General features: G+C 39.0%; 1 pseudogene; it reads right to left on the minus strand.

The window, feature by feature from the left end:
- Positions 1-25107, minus strand: LOC116113282 (annotated as a pseudogene).
- Positions 25108-27200: the final 2093 nt, after the last annotated feature.

Here is a 27200-nt window from a genome sequence, read left to right on the forward strand (position 1 = left end):
AACTAACTTAACTGTACAAGACTACAGTCTGAATAAGACATATATGCATATAATACTGAACATCAAAACTAGATACACCAATATAAAACAAAAATCAAACAATTGACTAATCAATCTACGCCATCATGTATGATGTATCCACCTCTCTGTGTTGAATCGCCATGTTCATCATAAGAATAATACTATACATACAACATCTCTCATCATAATAGGCATATGCTAATCCACCATGACTTGTCAAGTCCATTCCTGCCACCTCCTCAGTTGATATCCTCAATAACTTTTGAGTTTATTTAGCATAAAAAACAATGTCCCCATGGTAACACTCACCCATCCTGTACTAACAAAAAATTGTACAACATGTGCTGCTAAAAAACTTTTCCCCACCTCCCATAAACAACCCATATGGCCTCCCTAGTCTGCCTGGATAAACCTCATTAAAATATGACTCCTTTGCAAACAATCCGATGAAAGTAATCCCCCATGCACCACACCCTCCATGAAGTTGAGTAGCTTCTAGGGGATCATCATACTTGAATTTCTCCGCTTACTTGTTACACCCAATGAGGATCCAAGCAGCAACAAACCCACAAATGATAGCTACCCAAGGATCCATAACCAAGCAGCCTCCAGAGATTGTGGCGAACACACCTAGCAAACTGTTACAAACATCAATGACGTTCCAGTGACTTGCAAGTAAACATTTGCCAAAAAGCATGGTGAGTGCAGCTGAGCATCTAGCAAGTGTTGTGATAGATGTTCTTCCAATTGCACTCCATTGACCATGGTAAGATCCACTTTCTCCATAAGTTTTTAAAATCTTCCAAAAGGAACCAGGATTGAATTAATGTAGACGTAAAAATCTACCTGTACGGAAGGGGGGTCTGATCCCATGAGGTTGAGGCCACTAGCGATAAGCTGCACCTGCACCCGTAGAGAAACAAACGCGTGAAGCGAACGGGAAACACCGGGGTGGTGTTTGCCATAGGCACTCCGACGCTCAAGTCAGCAAGGTTGAAAGAGGCTAGTATAGTGAGGGCTAGAGAGTAGAGAGGTTACCAGAAGTCTAGTCGGAGACTGTGACTACGACAGTGATGCGAAACTCTCAAGTAGGAGCTTCGGGTGTGAAGGTGTAATGTCATGTGTCCCTTGTGAGAGGGCTGGCCTCTATTTATATAGCGACTGTCCGGTCTCCCAATCCTGGTGGGAGTAGGAGTCCTAGTGTGACTCTGATGCAAACCCTAGAAGAATTAGGGTCATGGTCAGCTGTCTTACCAGTGTCCGGATAGGAAGGTGATCCTGATTAGGAAAGTAACTTTGAGTAGGAAAGTGTTCTGAACAGGAAGGTGATCTCGAATAGGAGATTGTTCAGGAATAGGAAAATATTCTAAGGGAGCCGTGGGCTCTGGACTCGTCCATGGACCTAGAGAATGGATTGGGATTAGGAGGCTCGTGCCCAGGTGGTTTGGGCCGATTGTATCTTGTATCAAATGGGCCTAATCCAGATTGGGTCGCATTGGGATTGGGCTTGGCTTCTCCTTCACTGTCAGGCCCGTTTTTCTATTTGGGCCAAGAATGATTTTTGGCGCTAACAATCAATACCATCCGAACCACAACAGGATGAACCTAGAACAACAAGTGTACTGTTGTGTCTACGTGAAGCTACAGGTTGATCAGCATGATCGAATCTACCAATACGAGAGCCTACAATGAAAGCACCCCAAAGACCGGCAATGCCTCCAACCATGTGAACGACTTCGGAACCTGCAAAATCAATGACCCCTGTTTCGTAGAAAAGATTATTATCAATTGTAGCTGGACTACCCCAACCGTCGGGTGACCAGAACCAATAAAACTATTGGATAAACTAAACCAGTCAGGAAAGAAGAGTGGATTAGATATGAAATGAACTGGATTCGTCTGGCAATAGAACCACTAGTGATTCTAGCAGTTGCAACGACGAAAGCCCACTAATAGAGGAAGTAAGCATAGTCAAATGAAGGTGAAGGGAAAATTTTAGAGGTCGAAGAAGTGCTTGCCAATGAAACCATTGGAGGGAGAACTAAACGCAAAGGCAAAGCTAAAAACATAATAAAAAAGGCCACCTATGGCGGCGTGAAGGACATTGGTGAGCATGATTGTGTTTTTGGCACGGACAGAGCCAACACAAAGTATGGGAAAGCCAAGCTGCATGACAAAAACAAGGTTGGCAGAGAAGAGAAGATAAACTTTGTTAATGGCACGGGTGATGAATACTGGCTTCTATAAATTAATCCAACTCACTTCCTCTCTCACACTCAGTAACTCAACATGCACAATGACCAATTAAATTAATCAATCAAGCAATAACAAAAATAAAAATGGAACAAACCAGAGGAAAGTGACAGATTATATTGATATTCCATAAAACAGTAGTTCATCAACAAAAGGAACAAATAATTACGAACCTAAAAGAAAAGTAACAATTGGACTTTGAGGGCCAGTACCTCCAAAGACTATTCCCCAGAAAATACAGAATGCCCACTACACCTCACGTCTCTCATTTTTATTACCAACACACTCGGATTCCTTGTAACTAATTCTGCCACATGTTGCTTTTAGTAATTCCCTTTTTTGCCCCTTCCTCTTTTGTATTGTTGAGATACCACGGCTCCATCAATACCCTCCCCAAGAAGTGTCACCTTGTCCTCAAGGTGGAAGGAAGGAAATTGGTGACAGATAGAGTCATAGCTCTCCTAAGTGTTATCCCAAGAAGGTAAGTTCTTCCACTTAATCAAGACTAATTCTCGTCCAAAATTCGGCGTTTATGGATAGCTTGTTCAAGCTCTACATTGAGTACTAGGTTGCTATTAAGGAATTCAGGAAGAGGTTGAGCGACTAATGGTTAGACCTGACAAAACGGGCAGGTGGACCAGGTTGGGGTTGAGTCGATACGAGTACGGGTACGGGTCCCATCCTATGCGTGTATGGGTGGACCCGGGGGTGTCCCTTTTTTCTCTCTCCAATTTTCAATTTTTGTAGTTTCACTCCCCATTAGTTTTAAATTATGACTATTACAACCCCAAAATTCCTGTAGTTTTTATTTTTTACAATTACACCCCCATAATTTCTACACATTGACTTGAAATAAAGGCAACTGAGTCTGACTGTCTGAGTGACATCTGATTTCTAAGTAAAATGGTAATGATTTTTTTTTTCCTTCCCTTTTCTCTCCTCTTCTCCTTCTTCACTCAACAATCCATTTGCTTGCCGTTTCTTTTTTTTTTTTTCTCTCCTCTTCTTCTTCTTCACTCCATCATCGATTTCCTTATTCTTTTTTTTGCTTCCCATTTCCTTTTTTTTTTTTTTCCTCTCTTCTTCTTCTTCTTCTTCTTCTTCACTCTACTATTCCTTTCATTTATTTTTTTACTTTATTTTCTTTTCTTTATTTGAGTAACTGGGTAAGGATTTGTTGGTTGCTTTTGTGTTTATGGTTGTTTTTTTTTCATTGTTTGTGGATGGGTTTATGATTAATAGTTGGCCAACTCTTGACAATTTCGGCTGCCATGGTTCAAACAAATTTGGCACACTAGATCCCATTTTCTTCCTCTTTTCGTTTCTTCCACAATCCTTTCTTCTTCTTTTGAGCAAAAATTCGGATCTAAAAAATTTCGACAGCATTTCTTTTGACTTCTCAATTGATTATTTATTATTTTTTTTTTAAATGAGAAGAGAATGAGGAGAAGAGTCAAATTGTTGAGTGTTGAATCGAAGAGAGTTGGACAATGAAATTTTAGGAATTAGGGATTTAGCTAAAAAAAATTAAATTTTTACAGGTGTGCCTGCAGGTATACCCAATCTGCCTGTTTAGAAAATGGGTACGGTCGAGTACGGGTAAAAAAAAAAAAAAGGGGGTCTAAAATGGTGAACCCATACCCTATATTATTTACCCGGGTACGGGCCGACCTGTGAGTCCAGACCCGTTTTGCCAGGTCTACTAATGGTTGAGTAGACACTTTCTTGAGTTGAGACACGTGAAAAACATTATGGATCTGGGCTGTGGTAGGCAATTGCAATTGATAAGCGACAGGGTCGACCTTCTTAGTGATTTGGAAGGGTCCATGAAATCTAGGACTGGGCTTTTTGTTGATTCGGCAAGCCAAGGACCTAAGGTGATAGTTTAAGATACACAAAGTGCCCTACCTCAAAGTGAATTTCTCTCATTTTCTCATCAGTGGATTGTTTCATATCATTTTAAGCTTTGGCCAAGTTGGCTTTCAACTCATATAAAATCAAGTTGCAGTCCGTTAATTGTTCATCCATTACTTCCACCATGGAACCGTGCTCAACATACCTAAGAAGTATCAGTGGGTCTTGGCCATAAAGGGCTCGAAATGGTGTCATTCCTAAAGACAGATTGTAGGTCGTATTAAACCAAAATTCTGCTCAACTTAACCATTTAGGCCACTGCCGTGGCTACTGTCCAACAAAGCATCTCAAATAGGTTTCCAAACACCTATTCACAACTTTTGTTTGCCCTTCCAATTGTGGGTGATAGGCTATACTCATGTGCAATTTAGTCCTGGATTGTTTAAACAACTCTCCCCAGAAAACACTCATGAAAATCTTATCACGATTTGATATAATAGTGCGAGGAAATCCATGTAACCTTACGATCTCATTAATGAATAAGATGGCCACCTCTTTGGCTAAAAAAGGGTGTTGTAGGGTGATGAAGTGGCGATATTTCGTCAATCTGTCAACAATTACTAAGATAGTATCTACACGTTGCACCTTCGAGAACTCAATAAAATCTATGGAGATGTCTTCCCAAACTTGTGTTGGCACCGATAAGGGTTGAAGCAAGCCGACAGGCTACAAACTGTCATATTTGTTCTGATGACAAGTGGGGTAGTCTTTCACAAATTTTTGAATATCACTCTTCATTCTTTCCCAATATACCACCTGGGATAACCTCTTGTATGTCCGGAAGAACCTTGAATCCCCCTGTAGGAGAGGAATGGAACTCCTGAAGAAGTAACTTAACTTGCAGACTTGACCTAGGAAGAATCAATCGATCTCCGTGGAAGAGTTGGTGACCGACAAGGCGGAAAGGTGGGTGGCTGTCAGGATTAAGCATTAATTCTTGATTGATCTTTTTCAATTTATCATCCCTTTGCACAACATCTTCCCACTCTTCCTTGCTTTTGAAATAACACTTGGAGATGACATTGAATTCTGCTAAATCATCATTCCTAGAGAGTGCATCTGCTGCTTTAATTTCCATTCCCGGCTTATACTAAATCTCAAAATCCAACCCCAATAACTTGACCAACCATTTATGTTGTTCTTCACCTTGCAATCTTTGGACATTTAAGTAGTGTAGGCTGCGTTGATGGGTGCGAATGATGAAGCGCCAACCAAGGAGATAATGTTTCCATTTTTAGATAGCAAAAACTACTACCATCAGCTCTCTCTCATAGACTAATTTTTAACCTTGACCATGAAAAAAAACCCTTGGCTGATAAATGCTAAAGGCCTAACATCTTGCATTAACACTGCGCCGAGTCCCTGTCCTAAGGCATCAATCTCAACAGCAAAAGTTTTAGTAAAATCGAGCATGGCCAAAAGAGAAACTGAAGTTAGGGCCCTTTTTAAGGCTTCAAATGCTGTCTGTGCCACCTTTGTCCAAGTGAAGGCATCCTTACGTAAGAGCTTAGTCAATGGTCTAGCACATACCCTGTATCCCTTCACGAACTTCCGATAATATCTCGTTAATCTCAAAAATCCCCTGAGTGCTCTAACTGTTAGGAAACGATCATCTATGGCAGCGGAAAAACAAAATAATTTATATGATAGATCGTTCCTTAGAACCAAGATCAGGGCATAAAAATTATAGTTTATACATTATAATAGAATCTGCAGAAAAATCAGTTGAAGTTTAGAAATCATACGCACGTTTGGAGGCTTCTCCAACTTGTCTTTGAACGGATTTCGCTACCGACCCAAAAGTAGGATCGAACCAATGTAGTCCACACGAAGACAAGCCTAAGGAACTAAAGAGAGATTTGCTAGATCCTCTTTAGCCTTAAGAACCAAGAAGAAATCAAGCAAATTTTGTTTCAAACAAAAAGGCAATCTGGCGTGGGAAAAAGAGAAAGGGGGCTAGAATTTTATTTCATTGATTGAATGAATTAATTCATTTAATTCACAAAATGTTGCACTTATATAGTGCATACTTTGCCCTATTCCATCATGGAATAGACTTGGGTACCAACCCAAACACCCTTGTATCCAAACATCCCCATTTAGATATTTTAATTTTAATTATCATTATCATTATCTCAATTAAATTCAATTAATATATATATATATAACATTTAGCAATAATGATAATTAGTTTAAACATATGCGAACATATATTTAAACGTAATCTCACTTATTTAATTTTAATATCAAATTAAATAAAAGCTACGACCTCAGCAAATTTAATTGCATTGTGAAATTACCAAAATACTCTTTCGCCTAAAAAGACGAAAATCTTATAAACAGGTTCTTAAATTATCTTCTATATGTGTGACCCGTAGGCTCCTCATCATACCTGTAGTGTGTAGTATTGCGATTAACACCAATTAATCGTCTCACTACACACAGACCAAGATTGACCCCTAGCAAGACATCATGGCCACCCGATAGATTCGGATTCAGCGAAGTAGCTACCTGTCAATGATATGGTTACCGTATAATCCGATTCTTTCATCATCCATTATCTCGACGAGACCGGGGCATAGAAATAGTGTCAACCTCGGTTACTCTCGATATTATGTATTTAGTTACTGGACCAATGACCTGTATTATAAACTGGATAAAGCAACAACTCAATCCCACTGTGGTCACAGTTTTAGTGTCATTGTCATTTACTGAATTGTGCTGTGAGATAACTTCTCCCGTATCCGGGAGTGATGAATCATCTGTCTATCCACCATAGTCTTGATACACTCCTTGATGCAGTCAATCACCACCGTATTGATAGCTCTGAATAAAACTACGTTAGGCTAGTGTCAAACTACACCAATCGGTGCACAAGGCGCTCCGGTGATCTCAAGTCTAAGGATCATAAGCACCACCATTCGTTAGAGGATTTGTTCCATAGAAACTAGGGTTACCATCCATATGGAATCCTCTGGTGGGTCAGTCCAGTGAACTTGCCTACAGTAAGAACCCATGTGATGTACCAGGTTGTCACCAAACAACCTTGACAAGTGAGATCAGTCACTGCCTTTCGACAGGGTCGTTCAACACTATGATATCATTACCGTATTATCTGTGCCCCTACTTCAGAATAATACTAAGGCTATAGACGTTTCTAGAATGACCACCATATGTGCTCATAGGGTTCTCATTATCAAGATTTGAAACACTTGATACCCTCGTCATAGTTCTACCATTCTAAGCACATATATCAATACATATAATGATGATTTACGCGATATAGAATAAAATGTCTTTTATTGATCAATGAACATTTTTACAAATAGTCAATTCTACAATAATTGATTGGCTCTAGGACACCTACTCTAACAATCTCCCACTTGCACTATAGCCAATCATTCATGCACTCAACATTGAATGACCCAAGTGCCTATCATGTTTTTGCTACAATAGAAACTTCAATAATGGGTTAGTAGGTATTCTACAAATCTGCACATTCCATTTCTGATCGATCTCTTAGATCAGATTGAATCAACTAAGTATGCTTTTGGATTATTGGTGAGACCATGATTCCCTAGCCACAACAATGGCTTCATTGTTATCGCAGTAGAACTATACTGAATTAGCAATGCTTGGAACCACATCAAGTTCAGTAATGAACTTCTTAATCCAAACCGCCTACATGGCTGCATTAAATAATGCGATATACTTAGCATCAATTGTAGAATTTGCTGTAGTACACTGATTTGAGCTCTTACAGCTCACTGCAGTTATATTGAGACAAAATATTCAATCCCTGATTGCGATCGATAATCATCTTTGTCTATTTGGAAACTAGAATCACTGTATCCTCTTACAGTGAGCTCATCTTCCCCTCTATAAACCAAGAACATATCCTTAGTCCTCTTTAGGTACTTAAGAATATTCTTGACAACCATCTAGTAACGCTCACCTGGATCCGATTGCTATCTACTGCAAGTGCTCAAAGCACATGAGACATCAATCCGAGTACATAACATGGCATACATGATGGATCCAATTGTTGATGCATAAGGGATCTTCTTCATCCTATCTCTCTCATCTTGTGTTCTAGATCATAATTCCTTAGAGAGATAAACACCATATGACATCGAAAGAAATCCCTTCTTGGATTCTTCCATACTGAATCTTTTCAGTACTTTGTCAATATATGCACTCTGACTTAGGCCAAGCAACCTACGTGATTTATCACGATAGATCTTTATTCCAAGGATGTATGCTGCTTCCTCTAGGTCCTTTATGAAGAAGCACTTGAATAACTAAGTCTTTATCGACTGCAAGTTCGGTATATCATTCCTGATCAGAAGTATGTCATCGACATACAACACTAGGAATGCCATTGCGCTCCCACTCACTTTCTTGTAAACATAGGGCTCATCTTCGTTCTTGATAAAACCGAATTTTTTTACGGCTTTATCAAAACGAATGTTCCAGCTCCTTGAAGCATGTTTGAGTCCATATATGGATCTCTGCAACTTGCATACCCTATCAACTTGCCCATCAAGAATGAAACCATTGAGTTGTGTCATATACACATCCTCTTCAAGGTTTTTGTTCAAGAAAATTGTTTTGTCATCCATTTGCCAAATCTCATAGTCTTGGTATGCAACAATCGCAAGCATAATCCGGATGGATTTAATCATGGCAACCGGCAAAAATGTTTCTTCATAGTCAATTCCATGAATTTGTTTGAAACCTTTGGCAACTAGTCATGCCTTATAAATATGCACCTAGCCATCCATGTCAGTCTTCTTCTTGAAGACCCATTTACACCCTATGGGTTTTACCCCTTCAGGTGGTTCCACCAAAGACCATACTTGGTTCTGGTACATGGAGTTCATCTCAGATTTCATGGCTTCAAGCTATTTAATGGAATTTGGATTCGATATAACGTCTTCGTAAGTTCTGGGTTCATCGTCTTGGTAGACTAGTACATCACCATATTGAGTCACGAGATAACCATATCTCTCGGGCTCATTACGTACTCTCCCAGATCTACGTAGCTCCTGTGCTACCTGAGGTGGTTTACTTTGATCCACAGTTTGTGGAGTAACCTTCTCTTGATGCTCAACCACTTCCTGTGGCACAGTATCCCATCCTTCATCTAGTATAATTTGTGGTTTTGGAACTTCATCGAGTTCTACTTTTCTCCTACTAGTACTTCTTATAAAAAATTCATTTTTTAGGAAAACACCAGAACGAGCAACAAAAAATTTTGCGCTCTTCTGGGTGGTAGAAATAGTATCCTTTGATCTCCTTTGGATACCCCACAAATATACATGTACAGGATTTTGGTCCCAGCTTGTTCGAAGTCAATTTCTTAACATAAGCTTCGCAACCCCAAGTCCTTAGATAAGACAAGTTCGGCTTTCGCCCACTTCATAGTTCATATGGAGTCTTATCTACAGACTTTGATGGCACACGGTTCATAACGTGAGTCACAGTCTCTAGGGCATAACCCCATAATGATGCAGGTAGATCACTAAAACTCATCATGGACCTAACCATGTCAAGTAAGGTCCTATTCCTCCTTTCTGACACTCCATTGTGTTGGGGTGTATATGGAGGAGTGAGTTGTGATACTATTCCAAATTCCTTCAAGTATGTTTAGCTCAATCTGCCAAAGTTGACATAGTTATCATTTTGAGATTATCCTTATTGTCTTTCTTAAGAACATATTATTATGAAATAGTTCCTTAAAGAATATTATTTACGTTCAAGGACAATAATCCATTAGTAAAGTAATACTCTTATTTGTTCTAAGTGGACACAGAAATATAATTTCTAGAAACTGAAGACAAATCATAATAATCCACGAGTTCTAAGATACAAGCCCATCGGCAAAATCAGACTATAAGATCCTATAGCAAATGTAGCACGACTTGCTTCATTTTCAATTGATAGGTCCACCTCTCCCTCGGCTAGCAATCTACTCTAACGTAGTCCCTACACATCAATCAAATGTGAGAACCACATTTTGTGTTAATAACCCAAGATGTTAATGGGATAAGTCGATCTCAAAAACGTACCTGACGAAGAAGTAACATTCTTTTTCCCTCTTGCTAGGAAGGCCTGCAATGTTTCCTCCAGTGGCTGGGATTCCCACAATGAGGACAAACGCCTTTCCTTTCTGTAGTAGTTCTTTCCAATGACTTCTGAGCCCTTGCCTTCTCACTTGAGCTAGCTTCAACCAACGTCAACGTTTCTGACATTTTCATGCCTAACTCAGTAGCCTTCAACATATTCAGAAGCTTAGAAAGGTTCTTCTTATCATCCTCAATGAAGTCATAGACAAATTGAGAATAAGAACCTGGCAAAGACTATTATATAAGGTCTATCGCTAAACCCTCATTAAGTCCACATCTCAAAATCTCAAGTCTGTTCATATACTTGGTCAATTTGAGTATATGATCGCCAGTTTTGGTACCTTCATCCATCTTGCATCTAAATAGAGACCGAGTCACCATATGCTTCTCATTCCTTTGAAGAAAATGAAGAATAGAAGCTAAGTCCATTTTCTGGCACTGCTGTCGCAGTAATGGTGCCATTGATGCAAGCACAATGTATCTAGTCATTTCTACTTTTGCATCATGTGTATGCTTCACATATACATACCCAGTCTCATGGATAGAACTATCAGCAGGCTCTGGTAATAGAGTTTGCTCTGGTAATAGAGCTTGCTCAATGATGTATAATCTATAGCTTGACTGAAGTATATTGTTTATACTTCTGTACCAGTCAACGAAATTCCCACCATTCCATTTCTCTCCCAGTTCGATGATTTGTCGCAGTGATGTTGGGATCATTTTGCTCAATTTTAAGTGAATCTACAAGTGCAGAATAAGTAATTGTTATTACCATGTTCATTATTGTTTAATATGGTCTTTTATTAAACGATGCTCCCACTATTTTACTCAAGTCAATAGCCCTCACTATTAACTCAAGAAAGCCTGTTGGCTTTCCTAGTGGACCAAGATCCCATCTAGCGTATTTCGAACCTTCGTTTTGGCGAACAAGCTAAAATGGGTTGATTAGGTAGGCCAACAAACTTAATTCACACCAATTGATAGCTCCTACTATCAACCTCAAATGTGACGAAGCCAACAAGCCAATCACACAATCTAATGGCCCTAACCATCGTCCTCAAGTGTGATTCTCAGTATCAGTAGAGTGGACACTACATGTCACAAGGTACACATAATATGTGTACTTCTCTACTATGCCTATGACGCGTTTATCAACCTTCTCTTCGGCGAACAAGCAAAACCGTCATTTTAAGTCGACCCATCACCATTAAGGAAAACTCCAATGCATTTTAACCTCCCACTGGTAAAAGTGTACCCTTTGCTTTGGCAGACAAGGTTTCAACGAACAGTAGTTTGATTAAAACCATAGTGATGGAAGGCTTACGTGACTTAATATACTTTAATTGAAGGGTTATTATTTAATGTCTCACCAGATTATTATCTTTGTTAGAATGACATTGTTTGGCATGTTATTGAACATTCAACCGTAGCATGCATTCTAAAAAAAATATTAAACTTGTCGGTATATGGCCCAACTAAAACTGATTTCCTCGAGCCTAGAGGAATCGGTAGGTCACCTAGGGGTCCTGTAATTAAATCTTGAGTCTTCAAGTACATTACAAAAACATCATACTAAATTTACAATAAAATTAATCTTAAACTAATTTTATATCAACAAATTTAAAAACCTCGATTTACATTCGAGGGGAATGAGATGAGAAGAGAATGTACATCGAGAAGAGGAGAAAGATAGGACACGCAGGCCCTATTAAATAAATTACAACCATACATACCCAAAAATTTTAAAACATTCACCATAGGTTTAAGGCTCATGTACCGGACACCATGCAATATACAAACACGTACATGTCATACATTTCAAAAACAATCAATTTTTGAATTGGGTGGGTGAATTATCAATTACCCCTTGACAATCTACAGATCTACAATTTGGTTCAAAAGTTTTGAAACTTTTTAATCTGGCCCCTGCGCACTCGAAAGTGCGCTCACTGCGACGATGGGTTAGATCGCTACAGCATGCGCTGATTAACGTCACGTTCACGCTCCACGTACATTTGCCATGGCGATGGCTATATCGTCGCAGTGAGCGTTGATTGCAAACAGCATTCGTCCTAAGGACAATCACCGCAGCGATGGGTTATATCGCCGCGGCGAGCGTACACTGATCTGTAGCAACATAACAGTTCAACCAGCAATCAAAATACGCCAAACGGATTTTGCAATCAATCTAAACTACTGATTTCAACAAAAATCCATAACCCAGTATATTCCAAAATTGCAGATCATCAACAAATTAAATTAATCAATTAATTGATTTCTTAAAACATGCTTTCATGGTAGACTTTGTGCAGATTCATCAAGGCAACATGTTATCAATCAAATACATGTAATCAACCATTAACAAAAACTGTAAAATCTGGTACCCTAGGCTCTTATACCACTATTAGGAAACGATCATCTATGGCAGCGAAAAAACAAAATAATTTACATGATAGATCGCTCCTTAGAACCAAGATCAGGGCACAAAAATTACAGTTTATACATTATAATAGAATCTGCAGAAAAATCAGTTGAAGTTTAGAAATCATACGCATGTTTAGAGGCTCCTCCAACTTGTCTTTGAATGGATTTCGCTACCAACCCAAGAGTAGGATCGAACCAATGTAGTCCACATGAAGACAACCCTAAGGAACTAAAGAGGGATTTGCTAGATCATCTTTAGCCTTAAGAACCAAGAAGAAATCAGGCAAATTTTGTTTCAAACAAAAAGGCAATCTGGCGTGGGAAGAAGAGAAAGGGGGCTGGAATTTTTATTTCATTGATTGAATGAATGAATTCATTTAATTCACAAAGTGTTGCACTTATATAGTGCATACTTTACCCTATTCCATCATGGAATAGACTTGGGCACCAACCCAAACACCTCTTATATCCAACACTAACATCCTTGGGCACTGACCATTTAAGAATACAATCAATCTTTGAGGGATCTACTGCCACACCTGGAGTTGAAATCATATGGCCCAAATACTCTAGTTGTTCTTACGCAAACGTACACTTTTTTTTGTCAACTACCAATTGATGTTCTAATAGTACCTAGAATGCAGTCCGAAGATGGTGCAAGTGGGCCTCAATGTCGAGGCTGTATATTAAGATGTCATAAAAGAAGACTAAGCCTGCAATCGAACTGAACACGAACGAACAGCCCCGTTCGAAACTCGTTCGATAAGCATGAAGGGGTGTTCGATTTCGTGATGACTGTTCGTGTTTGTTGGATTAACAAAAGGCCAGTTCGTGATCGTTTGACTAACTCATAAATACCTGTTCAAATAACTCGTTTGATAACTTGTAAATACCTGTTCGAATAACTCATTCGATAACTTGTAAATATCTGTTCGAATAACTCGTTCGAATACCTGTTCGAATAAAAAATATACACCAACTTTCCAATTCATGCTCTAAAAAACAAATATACAACAATTTATAATTCATACCTATTTAATTCAACATTTGAAAATAAACAAACTCTCTATCTATATTTATATTTTAAATAAATCAATAAAAACTCAGTAAATTAACATAACTAATAAAACTTCAAAATCAATTTAATAGAACAATAAATCGTTCAAAACAAATTTGGTTCCATATTAAACATGACACAAACAAAAGGAATTTGTATTTTGCATAGACATATATATATAATGTGTAATTGTGTATATACAAAATTATTATCATACATATATTAATCATAGGTTAAATATGTTAAATATTTTATGAAATTACCAAAATTATATGTTATCATATATTTATTATCATTACATGAATTATCATAAATATTTTAAATGTTTACATATATATTTTGTATCAACACCCATAAATTCATAGTGGAATGAGGGCTTATTGTAATATATGATCAATACATATGTGTGATTAATTTGTTATATATATATAATGTGTAATTGTGTATATATAAAATTATTATCATTCATATATTAATCATAGGTTAAATATGTTATGAAATTATCAAAATTATAGGTTATTATATATATATTACTATCTACATATATATTTTGTATCAACACCTATAAATTCATAGTGGTATGAGAGTTTATTGTAATATATGATCAATACAAATATGTAATTAATTTATGTTTAATTAAGCTATTATGTTATTAAATTTGTTATACTATATATCACTTGATTATACAATATGTTATGTTCATAAATTTGTCATATTATATTTAATTAAGCTATTATATTATTAAATTTGTCATGCTATATATCACTTAATTATACAATACGTTTTTTTTTTTTTAATGGTAAGAATTTTATAAAAGAGACAAAAAATATACAAAAACGAAGGGCATACCCCAAGAGAAAGACTGATAAAACTTAGTCAGGAAAACACATGAAAGAAAACCACAAAGCCACGAATTGGCATAAAAGAGCACGTAGGCTCCCCACAAAACAAATCAAGAAGATGTCATAAACCACAAAGCCACAAACCGGCATAAAGAGCACGCAGGCTCCCCACAAAGCTAATAAGGAAGATGCCAAATCGCACGAAGCTGGGCCGAGATCTCATACTTGGGTGCTAAACCCAATATCTTGGCTTGGACTAAATCACAAATAGCTAAGACCGTATCTCTGCGAGAGCTACAGTGTTGACGAAACACATGGTTATTCCGTTCAAACCATAGAAAATAAACTGTAGCTGAAAGGACTAACCGGGAAAGAAGGTACCTGAAGTCCCCTTTACGTCTAAGATGCAAGCTAGCCCACTGGAGCAAAGGGAGCCAAGAGAGAGTAGGCCATGTAGAGAGTGTCCTGGTAGTGACTTCCCGCCAGACATAACTAGAGAAGTCACAGCTGAAAAACAAATGGTCATGGGTCTCTGTAGCCGACCTGTACAAAACACACAGGGAGAATGTAATGACACCATGAGAGCTGAGCTGATCCATGGTGCGAAGCCAACCGAGTGAAGCAAGCCACATAATGAAAGAGTGGTGTGGAATATGCCCTGGAAACCACAAGAGATGATGAATCGAGTTCACAACCCGTTTGTCCCGTAACACATTCCAAGCTGAATCAATAGAGAATCATCCAGATGAGTGACCCTTCCACACAAGATGATCAAGACGACCCACTGAAGGCTGCACTGTAATATAGTCCCAGATATGCTAAAGATCTGCACTACTCAAAGGAAAATCCCACGAACCATCTCGAATAATATCCGAAACCCGAGCATCCCATGGCAAACTAGTAGAAGTCAAAATCCTAAGAGGGAGCAAGTCACACAAAGGTCCCTACGGTAGCCAGTGATCCCGCCATAACAAGGTGTCCCTACCATCACCGATACAAGTCATAATAAGACCCCAGCACCAATCCCTGCTGAGTAAGATCTTCCTCTAAGCCCATGAAGCACTAGAGGTAACTCGAATATGCCAAAAAGACCGGCCACGGAGGAGAACTAAATGGGCTCAAGAGGACCATACAGAAGACCTATCATTAAGCAGTCTCCAAACGTGCTTAAGAATAGCCGCTCTATTCCAATCTTCAATCCTCTTAATCCCCAGGCCACCCTCTCTCAATGGATAGCAAGACCATGCAACCTTGGCAGCCAAAGGGGATAGAGAAATACCCTTCCAGAGAAATGAGGCCAAAATACTCTCAATCCATCTAACTGTAGCTGTCGGCAAAAGAAACATGGATGACTAATAGACTTGTATGGATAAAAGCACCAACTTGATCAGCTGAAGTCGACCTGCATAGGTCAAAGATGCTTACGTCCATAGCTTGATCCGAGACAGAATTCACTCTAATAGAGGCCTACAATCAGAATGTCGAAGCTGGGTAGAGATCAGAGGAACCCCTAGATATCTGACCGGTAACACCCCCAGCTGGAAACCCAAAATAGACTGCAAATGAATTTGCTCCTCATATGTAATTCCAAAAAGAAACAACTGGCTCTTCTCTGCGTTAGTTACCAACCCAGAAACCTTGGCAAAAGAATCCAAGGCCGATTTTATCAGGCTAACAGAGGAAGCATCTGCTCGACAAAACACCATCAGATCATCTACAAAACACAAATGAGTAATAGCTGCCTGCCTACACCTCCAATGATAATGAAACCCAGGGCTTTGGGATGTTTCCCGAATGATACCAGCTAACCCCTCCATAGCCAACACGAATAAGTAAGAAGAAAGAGGGTCCCCCTGCCAAACACCCCGGGAGGACCTAAAAAAACCATGAAGCTCTCCGTTCAGGGCAACAAAGAAATACAATGTAGAGATACACGTCATGATCCACCTCACCATACGCTCGAGAATCCCAATGATACGTAGCCCCAAGAGGATGAAATCCCAACTCACAATATCAAAAGCTTTCCGAATATCAACTTTTAGGGCACATCGATGTGAAGTATCCCCAAAATGATAATTCCGCAAAAGCTCCTGAGTCAATAGAATATTATAAAAAATCCTTCGACCCGGGACAAAAGCCGACTGAGAACTCCCAATAACATCCGAAAGCACTACTTTAAACTGATTCACTATCACCTTAGTAATGCACTTGTATAGTACATTACAACAAGATATCGGTCTAAAGTTAGTCATACGACTCGGGTTCTCCACCTTAGGGACCAAAGCAATCCTGATAGCATTAACACATCTTGGCATTTCATTAGTAACAAATAAATATCTCACCGTGTCTCTGAGATCTATACTAATAATCTCCCATGCCCGCTTAAAAAACAAAGAAGTGTATCCATCTGGACTAGAGGCTTTATCATATGGGATAGAGAATAAAGCAGTCCTAATCTCATCATCAGTGATAGGAGCAATCAAGGGAGAAATCATATCAGAAGGAATGTGCCTAGAAAAATACCTGGAAGCCTCCGCGATCCGAGGTTGAGTAAGGGCAGCAAGAAGATCCTGAAAAAAACCCACTGCCAAGCGCCCTAAACCATAACTGGCAATAATATGAGTACCATTCCCATCAGTCAAACTGTGGATGCGGTTCCAAACCTGCCTGTGGATCAACGACTTATGAAAGAACTTAGTATTCTGATCCCCTAAATTCAGCCACTGAACACGAGATCGCTGCTTAAAAAAAGTCTCCTCATCTCGACAAAGACTGAAATACCGATTGGCAAGGTTTCTTTCCTGAGAGATACACTCAATAAAAAAGGGGTCCTGGTCCAAATTTGCTTGGGTTGTCGCCCACTGAGCACGAGCCTCAATCACCTTGCTGGAGATATGGCTGGAATCCCTAACATGTAGAGATTTGAGCTTCCATTTCAATAGCCCCAATTTCTGCGTAAGACGGAACATAGGATTGCCTACAATAGGCTCGTCCCAAACTGTCTGAACAATATCCATAAAATATGCACGATCAGCCCAAAAATTCATAAATTTAAAAGGGGATGGTACCTTGCCATGACGAGAGCCAAACCGAACAACCATAGAGCTATGATCTGAGACATCCCGAGGTCGAAACTCTGAAACTGTGGTCAGTCGATCAATGAACCAAGAAAGCGATGCAAAGACCCAATTGAGCTTTCGTAGAATAATCCCATCGCCCTGCTGACTATTATGCCAAGTATACTGAAGCCCAGTAAAAGGAACTCCAATCAACTCAGTATCATGAATACAGTGGCCAAAATCATCCATATAACCATACCACACAGGATCACCACCCATTCTATCAGAGGCTCCCAAAATGACATTAAAATCACCCAACACAAGCCATGGTAACCCTTCCAAATCAAACTTCGCCGCCTGATCCCTAAGGAAATCCCACAGGTTACGGCGATTCCTAGAGTCATTCAAACCATACACAAAGGTAATCCCAAAGGAGAACCCCTCTGAAACATGAGTAACCCTGCAAGTGACCTCCTGAAGAGAGGAATGAATGCTATCTACAAAGTAAAGAGAAGGATCCCAACATACTAGAATTTGGCAGGCAATAGAGTCTGTCACATTTGACGAAAACTGCCACGAAAGATGAATCAAATCAATCAAACCCAAAGATGAATAAGAAATCCAATTCCTCACTACGTGTTGTTTCGAAAAGCCGTTAAGGCCTTTAGTATTCCAACTCCCTATCATTGGAACTAGGATAGAAACAAACTATACAAGCACTTGGGCCTAGGCCCCTGCTTTCCTCGGCCCTTCCCCTTTTTCGAGGGTGGTTGGAAAATTGATCCAGATAAGGTGGCATCTGGCGTCTGGAGATCATCACTATGCAGAACAAGCGAGACAAACCTGTTGGAGGAAGTAGATTGTCTGCTCCCAGAACTCATACGAGAAGCCTGAGTGTTTCCCGTGCAGTTTATAAAGCCCATAATGCGGTCCTACTCAACTTCGATAGGAAAAGGCGTATCAAGATTCGACCTAGAATCAGAGTTGGAGAATTCACCTCTACTGGCATGAATAGTCTGCTGATATGGCACCAAATCCAAAGAAATATCTCCAACTGTAGCTGTACTAGAATGCATGGTAGTAGCCCCATCTGGAACTAAAACCCCAACTGATGCTGAAACATCCCTCTATCGCTCCCCCTCCCTAATGGGATCAGTAGTAACTGACTGTCTCAAAGGCTCGTAGTCCTCAGATTGCACTACAATACCACTCCCCGATGCCTTTTGGAAGCTAATAATTGTCTTACTCTTATTACTGAGCCATAGGTGAAGTAGGTACCTCTGGTTGGTGACAAACATGGCCAAAAACATAGCATTTGGGGCATCTCTTGGGGTCTACTCATATTTCACTGTAATCTGAATGGGTTTAGTAGATAACCGGCATTAAAATTCAAATTGGTGCTTGAGAGGCTTGGCTGCATCTATCTTAACACATACCCGTGCATAATCTAAACGGGTCCGTTCAGCAGTAGTCTTATCACTCGACGACCCAACATAGAAGAAACCATGCAAAGTCTTTTGTGAGACCATAAATGATAAGGCAACCCGTACAAATGAGCCCATACCGGAACCTTGGAGATACGACTTTTATCAAAGGAAAATTGAGCATGCCATTGTTGCAGAACAATCGACTTGCCCCCAAACATCCACGGCCCTCTCTCTAGGATTGAATGCACCACATCATTGTCCCTAAATCTGAAGATAAAGAAACCAGTACCAATGGACATAACATCCTCCAAACCTGCAGCTTTCCATGCACGGAAAGCAATTGAGCAGACAGCATGAAATGGCATAGAATACCCTGGGAAATAACCCACAATACAGCGAAACCACTCAAACATCATTGTCATCAATAACATCATCTGGGATATGTAAGATGTCATCCTTAATATTAAGGTCCACAGCTTCAAGGGTGAAATGGGACCCGACCTCTGTCACTCTAACCTTATCTGCCCAAGAGGAGGACACTTTTGATGTGCTCTTACCCGCATTTTTCTTTTCTAAAACTGGCTTAGAAACTGACTTTTTTTTCCCGGGGCTCTGAAGACGCCCAATTGAGCTGGAAAAGCTTCTTAGACTTTGTCATTTTTAAGCCATTAAAAGATAGCAATGATGAACCTGCATTATCATTAGATTCAAACTCAAGAAAACCAAAGGAAAAGTTTTTGTGATGAAAAACCTTAGCTCCTTGAATCGCCACATTTGAGAAAGTGGATAGCAAATACTTGTCATCCATCCATGGCTCCAAATTTCCAATCCATAAGGATTTCCCAAAATTTTCGGAATTTTGCGGCTGCTGGGAGGTGGTGGGGGTAGTATATAAAGTGTTGGCTTGGGTTGGATGCGGTATGGTGTTATTTGGGTGTGGCCGATTTGGTTCGGGCATTTTGTCGAACACTTGGTGGCAGGAAAAAAAATGTGTGATTTAGGTGAGTTGAAAGGTTTAGAACAACAGGGATTTGTGAAAAAATTCCAGGGGTGAAGGGGTTTTGGTGTTGGAAAGGAAAAGGCAGCAAAAAACGACAAAAAATGGCAAAAAAAACACCAAAAAAAAAGGTCCACGAAGTGGGCAAAAAACCCAACCAAAACACCAAGTTCCTAGAAAAAAACAGAGGGTTCTGCCAAAAACTAGGAGTCAACAAGATGCAAACAGCTAGGGAGATTGAAGAGCAAGCCTAGAGGAGTCAATCGTCGCCATCCACTGTAATTCCCGACAGGAAAACCCACCAAAAAATCCAATCCAGTTCTGCAGTTTCTGTTGAGTTTCACGGCGAAATCCCGATGAATGGAGCAGTAAACCGCGGGTGATGGAATGATGAGATAGAGCATCTCAAGATCTTTTCAACGCTGGGTGGATCATCGATTTTTCGCTCCAGACACGCCCGGAGGAAGCCGACGAAGTTCTCGGAGTGGGAGAAATTTGAGAGAAAAACGCTAAAGCGCGTGGCTTACACTCACTGCACAAAAAAAAAAACAAAAAAAAACGAACAAAAAAAAAAAAAAAAGCTATTTGTTATAATTATTAAATATTAAATGTTATGTTATACACCACTTGATTATATAATAGTATATTCATCAAATTTCCATACTATATTTATTATTTATTAATTGAAATGCTATCTTATAATATTTAATTATTGATTACATTTAAAAAAATATGAAGCTATTATGTTATTGGATTTACTATATTATATATCACTTGATTATACAATCTATTATGTTATTAAATTTGCCATGCTATGTATCATAACAATTTATTACTTTTTAATTAAAATGATATATACTTATATATTTAATTATTGATGACATTTGGAAAAAAAAAAATCCAAACATATTATATATATAAGAAAAACAAAAGTAGCATAATATTTTATTATCGATCACCATTAAAAAAAAAATTCATCCACACTAAACCAAACATAATATAAAAATGAAAAAAAAATATATATATAAATTATAATAATGCATACCATGTTTTTCGAACTTAAACGAACGAACAATCGAACAAATTGTTCGCGAACGAATGGATCAGTCGAACGTATAAGTTCGTGAACATAATTGAATAACAGCCCATGTTCGAACTCAATCGAACATATTATCGAATGAATATCAAACTGTTCGCGAACAGATGTCGAACAGTTATCGAACAAACATCGAGTTGTTCGCGAACTGTTCGGTTTGTTTGCAGCCCTAAAGAAGACTAGTATAAATTTTCGTAGGAATGGCCTGAAAATACTGTTCATTAAGGACTGAAATGTTTCTGAGGCATTCGTTAATCCAAACGGCATCACGAAGAACTTATAATGTCCCTCATGAGTGCGGAAGGCTGTCTTGGTTGTGTCGTCTTCCTTGACTCTGATTTGATGCTAATCGAACATCAGATTGAGCTTAGAGAAGACTGTTGCACCACTCAACTCATCAAACAACTCATCAATGGTGGGGATAGGGAACTTATCTGGGATGGTTATCTTGTTAAGGGACTTATAATCGACGCAAAATAGCCATCCTCCATCTTTCTTTTCACCAATAGAATTGAACTCGAAAAAGGGCTAACACTGGGTTTGATGATGCTTGAAGCTAACATTACATTGATGATCTTTTTGATTTCATTCTTTTGGTAGTACAAGTAATGGTAAGGTCTTATATTGGGAGGTGGGTTACCCGGCTTGATCCTAATGACGTGATCTTGTTCCCTAGCTAGTGGAAGACTTGGTAAGGTTTGAAGAGCATCTCAAAATCCCCCAATAACATACTAATTCTCGAATCCTTCTTGTCTCCATCATCTTGCTGTACCTGAAAATTGGCAAACTCAATTACATACCCCTGGCTGTCTTCTTGAAATGTTTTTATCATCCCCTTTAAGGATACCCTGGTCTTGCGCAAAGATAGATCTCCCTAAAGTGTTACCCACTGGTCTGCTAACTTAAACTTCATAGCCAATTTCCACCAATCAATGGTGGTTTCCCCCAAAGTCTCCAACCAAGCTACTTCTAATATTACATCTGCATTACTCATAGAGAATGGGAAGAAATTTTAAATTATCTTCATACACTGTAACTTCAACTAGACATTTCGGCATTCCCCTCTACACTTCACATTATAACCATCCCCCATCCTCACTCCAAAGGTTCTTGTGGAAGCCACCAAAATCCCCAAATCCTTAACCTCCCAATTGATGAAGTTGTGGGAGGCACTGCTGTCAACAAGCACAACCATTTCTTTACCCCCAAATTATCCCTTCAATTTCATTGTCTTTTGCCCAGTAATGTCTATCACTAAACTCACCAATAGCTCTACTTATCCTTGTATCTCTTCTCTCTTTTCATTTGCCTCAACCTCAGCTCCTATATTTTCGCCCCCTTCTAGCTCTTCCTTCTCAATCAAAAGCACCTAAAATTGTCTGTCGCTACATTGGTGTCCAGGGGAGTACTTGGTATCACACCTATAACACAACCCCTTCTCCCTTTTTTTTTCTGAATTTCAGCTTCAGTCAATATTCAGTAGGGAAAAGTCTTGCCGACCATAACTTGATCAAGAGTTTATCGATGAGATGGAGTTAGAGTGGGGAGTTGAAAAATAGTTAGAATTAGAGTAGGGATTGGAGTTAACATCACCTGAATTTCGTCGATATGGCGTTGATCTCGGGTTAGAAGAGTTGGAGCTAGTGTAAGATGGCTAGGTCTTGGTCTTGGGCTGGGAAATAAAGCTCCTTGGGCCACTAAAAGCATTCCCCCATTTGTTTTGCCAGCCCAAGTTAGAGCGGGCCTCTTCAATGACCAAGTTCCTCTCTTCTACTCTTTGGGCCAACAATGTGGCTTTAGTTAATGAATTAGGTTAGGCTGAAAGATTGGGCTCCTACAGTTTAATCTCAGCCCTTACTTTTGATTTAAGCCCATTTAGAAAGGCACTATTGAGACATTCTCTCTCTCTCCGGTGGTCAACGCAGCCACCTCTTCAAATCTCCTTCTAAACTCCACCACCGTTCCTCCTTACTTGGTTGCCATTAGAAGTTCCAGTGGGCTGACCTCTCATGTCCCACTAAATTGCTGCAAGAGAGCCATCTTAAAGGCTGGTCAGGTCCTTGCTTCCTCCCATGATTCAGTTCATTGGTACTAATGGAGAGTCTCCCCCTCCATGCATAACCCTGTCGCCGAGACTTTGTGTTTGTCAAGGATTTGGTTGAAGGTAAAGTAACATCCACTATAAAAAACACATCCATAGGGGTCCTTGCCAGAGAAGATTGGTAGTTCAAGTTTTCGACCCCCTCATTCGAGACGGTTTCCTCCATTGCCATCGTGAAACCATCCTTCTCCACCGAGGTTCCACCTTTCACCTCCTTGGTTTCCCCTTTGGGCTTTGCTTAAAAGTCCACAATCACCATGGGGATTAGGCCCTATACGTCCTCTTCCTTCTCCGCCTAAGCCCTCAACCAAATTCGTTATGCGTTCTTTTTCTTCCTCATCCTTCTTTTGCATCCAGTTTTGAACATCCATCAAGATTTCTCTCATGGCATTCATCGCCTCTATTATCCTACCCACATCTCTCTGAGCCACTGTCATGTCCTTCTCCACATTCTCAACTCTATTCTCCATCCTAGTACCAACCAGACCCCAACAAATTGCCCCATTCGCGGCGGTTTCCTCCATCGCCATCGTGAAACCATCCTTCTCCATCAAGGTTCCACCTTTCACCTCCTTGGTTTCACCTTTGGGTTCCGCCTAAAAGTCCACAATCACCGTGAGGATCAGGCCCTATACATCCTCTTCCTTCTCCACCTGAGCCCTCAACCAGATTCGTTCTGCGTTCTTTTTCTTCCTCATCCTTCTTTTGCATCCAGTTTTGAACATCCATCAAGATCTCTCTCATGATATTCATCGTCTATGTTATCCTACCTAGATATCTCTGAACCACTGCCATGTCCTTCTCCACATTCTCAACTCTATTCTCCATCCTAGTACCAACCAAACCCCAACAAATTGCCTTGCTCTAATACCAGTTGATGAATACTGGCTTTTGTAAATTAATCCAACTCATTTCCTCTCTCACACTCAACAACTCAACACGCATAATGACCCATTAAATTAATCAATCAAGCAATAACAAGAATAAAAATGGAACAAACCAAAAAAAAAAAAAAAAATGATAGATTATATTGATACTCAATAGAACAGTAGTTCATCAAAAAAAGGAACAAATAATTACAGACCCAAAAGCAAGATAACAGCTAGACTTCGAGGGCAGTACCTCCAAACACTATTCACCCAAAAAATATAGAATGGTCTCTACACCTCACGTCTCTCATTTTTATTACTGACACACTTAGATTCCTTGTAACTAACTCTGCCAACTGTTGCTTTTAGTAATTCCCTTTTCTGCCGTTTCCTCTTTTGTATTGTTGAGATACCACGGGTCCATCAGCAGGCTGTGTCAAGAGACAAGAAACTTGTTTGAAACGACATCAAATTGGCCACAGATGTACCATGCAACAACAGTAACATTAGTCGCACCATCCAATAGAGGAGTAAAATCAGCTGTGGAGTATGCAAGAGCAAAAATATTATGCTCTGTTTGGTTTACTCTTTAAAATAATATTCTACTTTTCCCAATAAAGTTAAACAGTGAAGTATGCCTTTAGTTCACATATTCAATTTAAAACAATTCAAAATACTACTCATTCTACTTTTTGACCGTTTGTGTGTAGTCTTTTTCAATAACTTTTTCTAACTACTGACATTTATTCCTTCTTCTTCTCCTTATTCACTCTTCACCTACTCTTCACCAGAATACACCTGTGGCCGTGTATCCCTTCCTCTCTCTCTGTCCATCAACCAAGCACAAAGCACCCATTTTCTTCTCTTCTTCACTCAAAAGGCTTCCTGCACTTTTTTCTCTTACACCTTCAAACACCATTTTTCCTTCTTCACTTAAAGTTTCAGACCCATAGAAAAAATTTCTCCGTTGCGATCTCTCTCTCTCTCCCTCCTTCTAGCAACAAAGCAATCTGCACTGATTGTGGACTCTTCCTCACAACTTCATCACTCCTGTGAAGGCCACCTTAGTTCTCTTTTGTGCGCTCTCTCTCCTTCCATCAAGAACCCTCCTGCAATCATTTTCGTTTTAGATCCAGATATAACTGAGGTCAATCGGCTAATATCTCTCTAATTTCGTCATTAACATCTCAAAATCCGACGCACATACGTAAGCCCATTAACCCTTTGTTTGTATTTTTTTTTTTTTCTTTCATTTTTCCTTAGTATTTTTGCTATATACTTGAACACTACCTACATACCCATATAACGGCAGCCTTTTGCTTCAGCATTTAAATGAATTTGTAATGCTATCTTGCAAAAACCAAGTAAAAAATATTAATATTTGATTCTATTTTAATCACTTATATGAAGGTGTCTTCATTCTGAGATATGCAATCAAACAAGAATAGGCCATAAATTATATTTTACATTGCAATTGAAAATGACTAAGTTTTTACTTGTTTTTATATTTAGGAAAGAGTTAATTACAAAAGTTATCTAGGTTGAGTTAAGATTAACCAAAATGGAGCATCTTTAATTCGGCACTAACCGTTCGTTTTCCATCTTTGGTATCATCTTTAACTTGTTAACTAATCTTTAATTTTTTTTTATTTTTTTATTTTTTATTTTTGGATATTTTTTCACAATCACATCTCTTCGTCAAGATGCTCTCTTAATTCTTATTAAATGCTTAACCAATGAGATTACTTATGGATTAATGTTTCTAGGAAACTCATGCATATTATCCTGTCCTTCTGCAGATTCATTACGAAGTGAATCAGAAGATTGCACATAGAAAATTGAGAAGACGGTGGTTGAAATAAAGATTGTAGGATAAGACAACTAGATGGCAACCAAGGCAATTTAAGTTCATATTGTTAAATACAACTATTAGAATCAAGGATATACAGAAAGTTGAAGCCTTAATTAAAGTCCACTTATAGGCCACATTTGTATGCAACTAGTTAATTTGTAATGTATTAGGGTGATTTACAATTACCAATAAGCTTCTATTGTACTGTTGTCACATGATTTGGGGATTATGAAATTATTTGTCTAACTTATGTATTAATCATTTTGTAGGTTGACAACTCCAAGTTGATCATAATAGCTACTTATGATGCTATGAACAAATGTACATGTCACTTAGCCCCATCGAAGCAGAATTGATTATTACTTTCGACAGAGGAGGAAGTTTTGACGTTTTTCCGCAATTAGGGTACACCAATGACCTTGTTGATCTACTTTGACTGTAGTGTCCCCCGTACTTACCGTTGAAAGCAGTGTTGGGTCAAACAAGATAATATTTTCTCTCTATTTTGTTTATAATGTTGTATGTAGCATATGTTTATGTTGATATGCTTGCTGATTGTTACAATGTTTCAATCTTGGTTGTTGTTCCCACCCTACTGTTATTAGATGAGTGAGTCCGTTCAATGGACCGCTAAAATCACCCATAAGTTTTTAGAACCATTGGCTGAGCGGGCGAAAACTGCCCATGGTACTTCAATAAAATCTTCTGACCATAGGAGGATTAGTGAACAATTATGAAATGTAGCGAACAAGAAATTGGAAGTGTCACAATTGTCTTCTAAGTACTTTCGCTTGCGATTGACATACTACTCTTGGCGTGGGCTAATGCAACATAGGGGGTTTGGTTGGGATCATGAGTCCCAAACTTCAACATGTTCTAAAGAGATTTGGGAAGAATATGTAAAAGGAAACAACATTTTTTTTTTTCAATTCTTATAACACAATAGTCAGTATGCATTTTTTTTTTTTTTTTTGGAAAATATGAATTAATTTATGTCTGTTTTCATTAACAACAAAACCCTGGGGCACAACAGTTCCTACATAAGGGACTTGTTGATAGAGAGTTATATAAGGTCATATTCGAGAATCAAAATGCAACTGGCAGATTTGCTGACACATCTGCGTCTCAACCTACAGCATCTAACATGGGTTTTCCTAATC

The sequence above is a fragment of the Pistacia vera genome, unplaced genomic scaffold (genome assembly GCF_008641045.1).
Source record: "Pistacia vera cultivar Batoury unplaced genomic scaffold, PisVer_v2 Contig677, whole genome shotgun sequence".
In the NCBI taxonomy this organism is placed as follows: Eukaryota; Viridiplantae; Streptophyta; class Magnoliopsida; order Sapindales; family Anacardiaceae; genus Pistacia; species Pistacia vera.